The sequence below is a fragment of the Bombina bombina genome, chromosome 3, assembly GCF_027579735.1.
Source record: "Bombina bombina isolate aBomBom1 chromosome 3, aBomBom1.pri, whole genome shotgun sequence".
Taxonomy (NCBI): Eukaryota; Metazoa; Chordata; class Amphibia; order Anura; family Bombinatoridae; genus Bombina; species Bombina bombina.
In genome coordinates this window covers 641,607,841-641,616,491 of record NC_069501.1, presented here as the reverse complement: position 1 = coordinate 641,616,491, position 8,651 = coordinate 641,607,841, and the positions used below count along the sequence as shown (strand labels likewise).

Below are 8,651 nucleotides of genomic sequence, written 5' to 3'. Positions count from 1 at the left end.
TCACTGTTTTTAGATTATTTCACTTAATATGAATCCTCCTGTTCCAATGTAGAAAAACATCCATGTCAGCCCTAGTACAAAGTATTTTAAGAAGTACATGCTGCTGTATTGTGCATGGTGAAATGTTTCACAGAATACATTATTAAAGATAAACTGAATATCCTTTTTAAAGAGAAATAAAGGAAAAAAAACCTTGTATGATTCAGATAGAGCAAGCAATTTTAAAAGACTATTCAATTTACTTCTATTATCAAAATAAAAATTGTTCTCTGAACATCTTTTCTTTAAAGGTATAAATAGGATTAGGGACATTACTGTGAGCTAGCTTGTGATTGCTAACTAAATACTTATGCCTCTTGTCACAGGCTCACTGGCTGTTTTAATTGAGGTCACAGTAGTGCATTGCTGCACAGTTGTATATAAGCAACATCCCTTTAAAAGGGATTATATAAAATGTTTTGTTTTGCACATCAAATGAAATTTGCAGTATCATTTCATTATGTATTTTGACCCCTTCTTATGAAATTTAACTCTGAAAATTAAGATTTTTTAAATTCTCAGAACTTGAAATTCACCCTTCTGACTTCTCAGTGATGAACCCTGCTACATTTCTTTCCCTAACTGGATTTAACTGATAACAACATAAAAAAAAATGATCTTGTACTTACATTATGACTATGACTAGCCTTGTTGTTTGCAGACTAAAGCCCAGATTGGCTTCTACAAATAAGGCAAATGATGGGTGGAGTTTGGCTATGAAAATCAATTGCAATAAAAATAATGTTCATTTTCTTTTTAGATTTGATTGATATTTCATTCTATAGCAAGACAAGAGAAATGTCTTGTAATTGCAAGGGGCCTACTGTACCTTTAAGGGTACTCTGCAAGCTTGGTTTAACATAAAGTATTGTATAAAACAATAAATTACAATCAGAATGACTGATCTGTGCTAAAAATATGCATTACAAATAATAACCCTCAAGCAGGCAAGATTTCCATGTTTCAGGGTGGCTGTTGGGACACTTTTTGAAGAATTTAACAAATGTCTGTCCATCGTGATCCGCTCAGCAGATCATGTCCGACAGACATCGCTGAATGCTAACAGCATGTGCTGTCAGCATTTAGCGTTGCACAAGCAGTTCTGGTGAACTTCTTGTGCAATGCCGCCTCCTGCAGATTTGCAGCCAATCGGCTGCTAGCAGGGGGTGTCAATCAACCCGATCGTATCTGATCAGGTTGATTGCTGTCCGTTCCTCAGAGCAGGCAAATGAGTTAAAGAGCAGCGTTCTTAAGACCGCTGCTTCTTAACTCCTGTTTTCGGCAAGCCTGAAGGCTCTCGCGGAAACAAGGGACACAGGGTCCATTCGGCCCTTGTTAAATGGGCCCCTAAGTGCTAAAAGCTTACTAAAGTCAGTACTCAGTCGACATACAGAACCAGTTGCTTCATCCATCATTGAATCGGTTATCATTGGGCTCCTATACCCCCAGCCCTTGCTTCACTAAATTAAGAGTTATGTCATAAGGGTTGTGGTTGCTATGGGAACCTATCACGTGACCACATTAGTTATTGCTTCTCCAACTGACAATACTGCAGCTTTATACATATGTATTCTCAGCTCATTGGGCAGTAGTATTTAATGAAACTGGCATTGCTTTTCTTTAAGGGACTGTCTAGTCAAAATTAAACTTTCAGTATTCAGAAAGGGCATACAATTTTAAACAATGTTCCAATTTAATTTGATCAAATTTGCTTTGTTCTCTTAGTATTCTCTGTTAAAAGCTAAACCTAGGTAGGCTTATATGCTAATTTATAAGCCCTTGGAGGCCACCTCCTATCTCAGTGCATTTTGACAGTTTGAGAGCTAGTCAATGCTACTTCATGTGTGCAATATAGATAACATTGTGCTCACCCATGTTGAGTTCTTTATGAGTCAACACTGATTGGCTAAAATGAAAGTCTGTCAAAAGAACTGAAATAAGAGGGCAGTCTGCAGAGGCTTAGATACATGGTAATCACAGAGGTAAAAAGTATATTAATATAACTGTGTTGGTTATGCCAAACTGGGGTATGTGTAATAAAGGGATTATATATCTTTTTAAACAATAAAAACTCTTGAGTACTCTGTCCCTTTAATGTTGCACTAGAGTAGAGGAGAAAGAAACAAACAGGCACGTAGGTTGATTCAAAGTATACAACATTACGACGTACATATTGAAAATTAGTGGCTACATCAATTAAAGGTGCCAATTTCAACTGCAATAATAAAGGTAAAGCAAATGTCTGTGAAATATTTCTTAACAGTAGCTGGACCATTTACTGTATATTACAGTTAGGAGGAGAATAAATTAGATTACAATGTTCATGTAAGAGAAGAATGACTTTAAATGCCCTCAGGATATCATTTTAGACAAATGTTGGTGTTTTTTTTAATCTGGATCAATTTAAACAAGCAAATTAGTAAAGTGTTCTATATTTTTTTATTTTGATTGCAGAATTTTTTCATCTGTAGTATGTGTCCAAAAAAAGATAAATTGTGATTTACAAGATTGTTGTGTAATATCCTATTTTACCCACACCTGTATACAGAAACGTGTCATTGTGTATTGCACATACTCTGCAGTATTCAAGTTTTATAAATACATTGTGAATCATCAAAAGTTTGTTGAATATTTCAAAGAAATTCTTATAAATGCAAAATGGAAAGTTTAACACAAGTAGATCACAGAATTAAAAGAAATCTGTTTAACTAAGGTCCTGACATCATAATATGGAAAAGGTAAAATGTTCTCTATATTTTATATAGACGTGGCCAAACATATTGGTAGCCTTCAACTTTTTTTTAGGAAAACGCACAAATTTTCTCTGAATTAATTAAAATTGACAAAAGTATTTGGTATCCACCATTCTTTATTTCAAATGTAATAGAAACTAAACTTCACTTTTGATTTATGACTTCACATATTACTTTAAACAGTAATACAAATGAGAATGGCGCAGACAAAAATATTGGTACCCAACCTAATATTTTGTAGCACAGCCTTTGGAGATAATAACTGCAATCAAGCACTTTCTGTAGCTCTGAATACGATTTCTACACTGGAATTTTGCCCCACACTTCTTGAGCAAACTGCTCCTGTTCTATAAGGTTTAATAGGTGCCTTTAACCAACTGCAGTTTCGGCTCTTACCACAGATGTTCAATGGGATTCAGATCTGTAGAGCGCAAGCAATATGGGGTATTTGTGTCTCTTTACTCGCGATGGAAATAGCGAGCGTATTATGAGTTGAAACCCGTTCGCTTGAGCGTGTCTGTTTAGAGTGACTTCAGCGTACTGGTTAACTGTTACATAAGACAAAAAAATGGCACAAAATATGAAAAATACATGTAAAAGTACAGTTACGCTTATAATAACATTTTCTGATACAAATTATTAAATAAAACATTTGCATTAAAAAGTTATAAGGGCTCAAAGATTTGAGGTCTCAGGTGTAAGAAAAAGGGCTTTAACATAGAGATACATAAATACACATGTATAAATATGTATATGTATGTGTATGTGTATATATATATATATATATATATATATATATATATATATATATATACAGTACATATATATATATATATATGTTTAAAATATGTTTATATGTGTATACAAATGCATTTATGTATTTATATGTGTACAAATGTATTTACAGATTTATATACACATATAAACACATTAATACATATGTATACATATATAAACATAAATATATGTGTTTTGGAGACCCTTTGTAGTTAAGTAGCTAAAAACATGAAAAATCATATTTATGCAATATTCATATTTAGTAAAGTGTTTAACTGTGTATTGACTGTAAATACTTCACATTTCAGTGTCCTCTACATAGCAGAATGTGTTCTAAGTATTTTTAAATAGATATTCCTATAAATATCAGTATACAGTATCTCACAAAAGTGAGACCCCTCACATTTTTGTAAATATTTTATTATATCTTTTCAGGTGACAACACTGAAGAAATGACACTTTGCTACAATGTAAAGTGTACAGCCTTTATAACAGTGTAAATGTGCTGTCCCCTCAAAATAACTCAACACACAGCCAACAAAAGTGAGTACACCCCTATGTGGAAATGTCCAAATTAAGCCCAATTAGCCATTTTCCCTCCCCGGTGTCATGTGACTCGTTAGTGTTACAAGGTCTCAGGTGTGAATGGGGAGCAGGTGTGTTAAATTTGGTGTTATCGCTCTCACACTCTCTTCAGAAGTTCAACATGGCACCTTATGGCAAAGAATTGTTGCTCTACCTAAAGATGGCTTAGGCTATAAGAAGATTGCCAAGACTCTGAAACTGAGCTGCAGCACGGTGGGCAAGACCATACAGTGGTTTCACAGGACAGGTTTCACTCAGAACAGGCCTCACCATGGTCGACCAAAGAAGTTGAGAGCACATGCTCAGCGTTATATCAAGAGGTTGTCTTTTTGGAAATAGATGTATGAGTGCTGCCAGCATTGCTGCAGAGGTTGAAACGGTGGGAGTCAGCCTGTCACTGCTCAGACCATACGCCGCACACTGCATCAAATTGGTCTGCATGGCTGTCGTCCCAGAAGGAAGCCTCTTCTAAAGATGATGCACAAGAAAGCCTGCAAACAGTTTGCTGAAGACAAGCAGACTAAGGACTTGGATTACTGGAACCATGTCCTGTGATCCGATGAGACCAAGTTAAACTTATTTGTTTCAGATGGTGTGTTTGGTGGCAACCAGTTGAGGAGTACAAAGACAAGTGTGTCTTGCGTACAGTCAAGCATGGTGGTGGAAGTTACAGAAGAGGGGGCGCCCTAATAAAGGATACTCTATATTTTTAACAACTATAAAAGTGATATAGTCAATTCGCTATAGCCGTCAATAATAGGCAAGATATAAAAAATATATAGAAAATATAACCAACAACTTCATAAGAGAAAGATAAGATGCTTATTGTAAAGGACAGTAGTCTATTCTATCAATAGTGAGCATATATATGGATATAAATATATTGAATTTAAATATAAAGCACAACCTCCTAGGAGAAAGATAAAGTTAGAATAGTATACAATGATAATATAGGTGAGTAGACCTAGATATAATAAATATGTTGCACAACCTCCTAAGAGAAAGACACAGATATATAAGTGACAGTAGTATTGTACAGATATAGACTGGAAGATTCCTTCTGCTAGATCGGCTAGAAGCAGGTATATTCTTGAATCTCTGCTAGGGGAATCACTTGAACAATTAGTCAAGGAACCAACTCGTAAGGAAGCTATATTAGATCTAATACTTACAAACAGTGATACAGTTTCAGATGTGTCTGTAGGTGAGAACTTAGGATCCAGTGATCATCAATCTGTTTGGTTTAGTATTCATGTTCAGGAACTGTACACCCAGACTAAAACAAAAGTTTTAGACTTTAGGACGGCAGATTTTTCATTAATGGGAGAATACCTAAAAAACTATTTAAAGGGGAAAAATCTTATTACAGGGGTTCAAGAACAGTGGGAATTTGTGAAAGGTGCCATTTTAGATGCAACCGCACACTGTATTAGACATGTCTGTAAAAGTAAAAGAAAGCGGAAACCAATTTGGTTTTCCAAAGAAGTAGCACATGCTGTAAAGACAAAAAAGATAGCTTATAAAAATTACAGACACACACAAGCAGATGATGATATGAAAATATGGAGACTCCAACAAAAAAAGACTAAGCAGTTAATTAGGAAGGTTAAAGCTGATGCAGAAGAGAAGATAGCACAGTCAGTAAAACATGGGGACAAAACATTCTTTAGATATATCAGTGAAAGAAGAAAAAATAAGGTAGGAATAGTAAAATTGAAATCAGTTGATGGTAGAATAATAGAAGGAGATAAGCAGATTGCAGACTGTCTCAATGATTACTTCTGTTCTGTTTTCACTAAAGATTGTGAAGATACAATGTCTACATTAAGGGATGCTATGCAAAATAGAAACAAGCTTAACAGTAATCTTTTTACAGAGGATGAGGTTTTGTTAGCATTATCAAAAATAAATGTTACAAAGGCAGTGGGTCCTGATAATATTCATCCAAGGGTTTTAAAAGAACTTCGTTCAGTGCTAACTGTCCCATTAACTGATCTGTTTAATCAGTCACTATTAACAGGAGCTGTCCCAGATGATTGGAGAATAGCAAATGTAATACCTCTTCATAAAAAGGGCAGTAGAGAAGAATCTGGCAACTACAGGCCAGTTAGTTTAACTTCAGTAGTAGGGAAATTAATGGAAAGCCTCTTAAAGGAAAGAATTATGACTTACATAAAGACAAACAATTTAGAGGACCAAAATCAGCATGGTTTTACTTCAGGGAGATCATGTCAGACTAATCTAATTGACTTCTTTGATTATGTAACAAAAGTATTAGACAAGGGAGGAGCAGTTGATGTAGCATATCTAGATTTCAGCAAAGCATTTGACACCGTCCCACACAATAAACTTATTCACAAACTATATCTCCTTGGTCTAGATTCAAAAATTGTGAACTGGGTGGAATGCTGGCTTAAGGACAGAAAACAAAGTGTCTTAGTAAATGGAGTTCATTCAGCAGAGGTGGCTGTTACTAGTGGTGTTCCTCAGGGGTCAGTTCTGGGGCCTGTTTTGTTTAACATATTTATCTGCGATATCAGCAAAGGGCTACAGGGGAAAGTATGTCTCTTTGCAGATGATACAAAAATTTGCAACAGAGTGGATGTTCCAGGGGGGGTAGACAAAATGAGAAGTGATATACAACAATTGGAGGATTGGACAAACGACTGGGATCTAAAGTTTAACACAGCAAAGTGTAAAATAATGCATTTAGGGAAGAAAAATCCAAATGTTAATTACAGACTCAATGACACTTTACTGACTGTTACAGACGAGGAACAGGACTTGGGAATTATTATTTCAGATGATTTAAAACTTAGTAAACAATGTAGTAAGGCAGCGAGTAAGGCTAGCAGAATGCTTGGATGTATTGGTAGAGGTATTTGCAGCAGAAATAGTAAGGTTCTTATGCCACTTTATAGATCATTAGTTAGGCCTCATCTTGAGTATTGTGTGCAGTTCTGGAGGCCATATCTTCAGAAGGATATTAACAAACTTGAATCTGTGCAAAGGAGGGCTACCAAAATGGTACATGGTCTAAAAAATAAAACTTACCAGGATAGGCTCAATGACCTAAATATGTATAGCTTAGAGGAGAGAAGGGAAAGAGGTGATATGATAGCAACTTTCAAGTACATTAAAGGGTTTAGTAAAACTGAGGCTGTGGGTATTTTACATAAAATGGAAAATTCAAGAACAAGGGGTCATGAGCTCAAGCTAAAGGGTAGTAGATTCAGGAGTAATTTGAGGAAGCACTTCTTTACAGAAAGAGTGATTGATTTATGGAATAAACTTCCTCAAGAGGTAGTAGCAACAAACACTGTGGGGGACTTTAAAAATGCATGGGACAAGCATAGGGCTATCCTACGAACTAGATAAGTTTATACTGTTAGGTAAGGTGGGGCAGACTTGCTGGGCCTATGGCTCTTATCTGCCGTCAATATCTATGTTTCTATGTTTCTATGTTTCTAAGTATGCAAGTATGAGAAGTTCACTGTGATATAAAATCATATATAGACAAAAGTCTCTATTGGAATATAATGAGGAGTCACTGAGATGATGATCAGGCAGCTATCTGTGGAGATCCAGGCCGGGATCCAAAGCAGCAATCTAAAAAAACAAGAGAAGACAGTTGCGCCACATGGCCCAATATTGTTTGGTCCAAATATGTATTTGATAGATGTACAAAGGTTGAACTCACATTTGTTTAAGCACCTCAGTTAGTGCTATAGAGGCAGTCTGGGATCTCTTACAGTCACCCAGGGGACCAAACTCCGGTAATAGTGTGATGTTTGTATCAGAACGACATAAGAGACATAGGTGCCTATATGGCCTAGTATTGTCTTGACACAGTGAGCAATATAATACGATAGAATGGTACTCACAATAGTTGTAGCATCTCCTTTGATGCTATACAGGCGAGATGGGATCAATATAGTCACCCACCAGACTTCAGCACAGGCCCACTGGGTAAGGATGGAAGTCAGGACCACAGGTAGTCAGGAAATATCCAGGATAAGATAACCCCTCTCAGTCAAAGGGATAGCAGGCAGGCAAACAATATGGTAGCAAGTGTTCAGATTATTAAAAAAAGTTTTATTAAAATAATAAAAACAAGGAAACACGTTTCTCAGCTACAAGCTGTTTCATCAGGCTTCAACCCTTTGACTGAGAGGGGTTATCTTATCCTGAATATTTCCTGACTACCTGTAGTCTGGTGGGTGACTATATTGATCCCATCTCGCCTGTATAGCATCAAAGGAGATGCTACAACTATTGTGAGTACCATTCTATCGTATTATATTGCTCACTGTGTCAAGACAATACTAGGCCATATAGGCACCTATGTCTCTTATGTCGTTCTGATGCAGACATCACACTATTACCGGAGTTTGGTCCCCTGGGTGACTGTAAGAGATCCCAGACTGCCTCTATAGCACTAACTGAGGTGCTTAAACAAATGTGAGTTCAACCTTTGTACATCTATCAAATACATAT

At 36.2% G+C, this 8,651-nt stretch overlaps 1 protein-coding gene across 2 annotated transcripts in view; it reads left to right on the top strand.

The window, feature by feature from the left end:
* Positions 1 to 8,651, top strand: part of BCAS3 (BCAS3 microtubule associated cell migration factor) — a 2,220,355-nt gene that overhangs the window by 771,865 nt on the left and 1,439,839 nt on the right. The window lies entirely within an intron of this gene.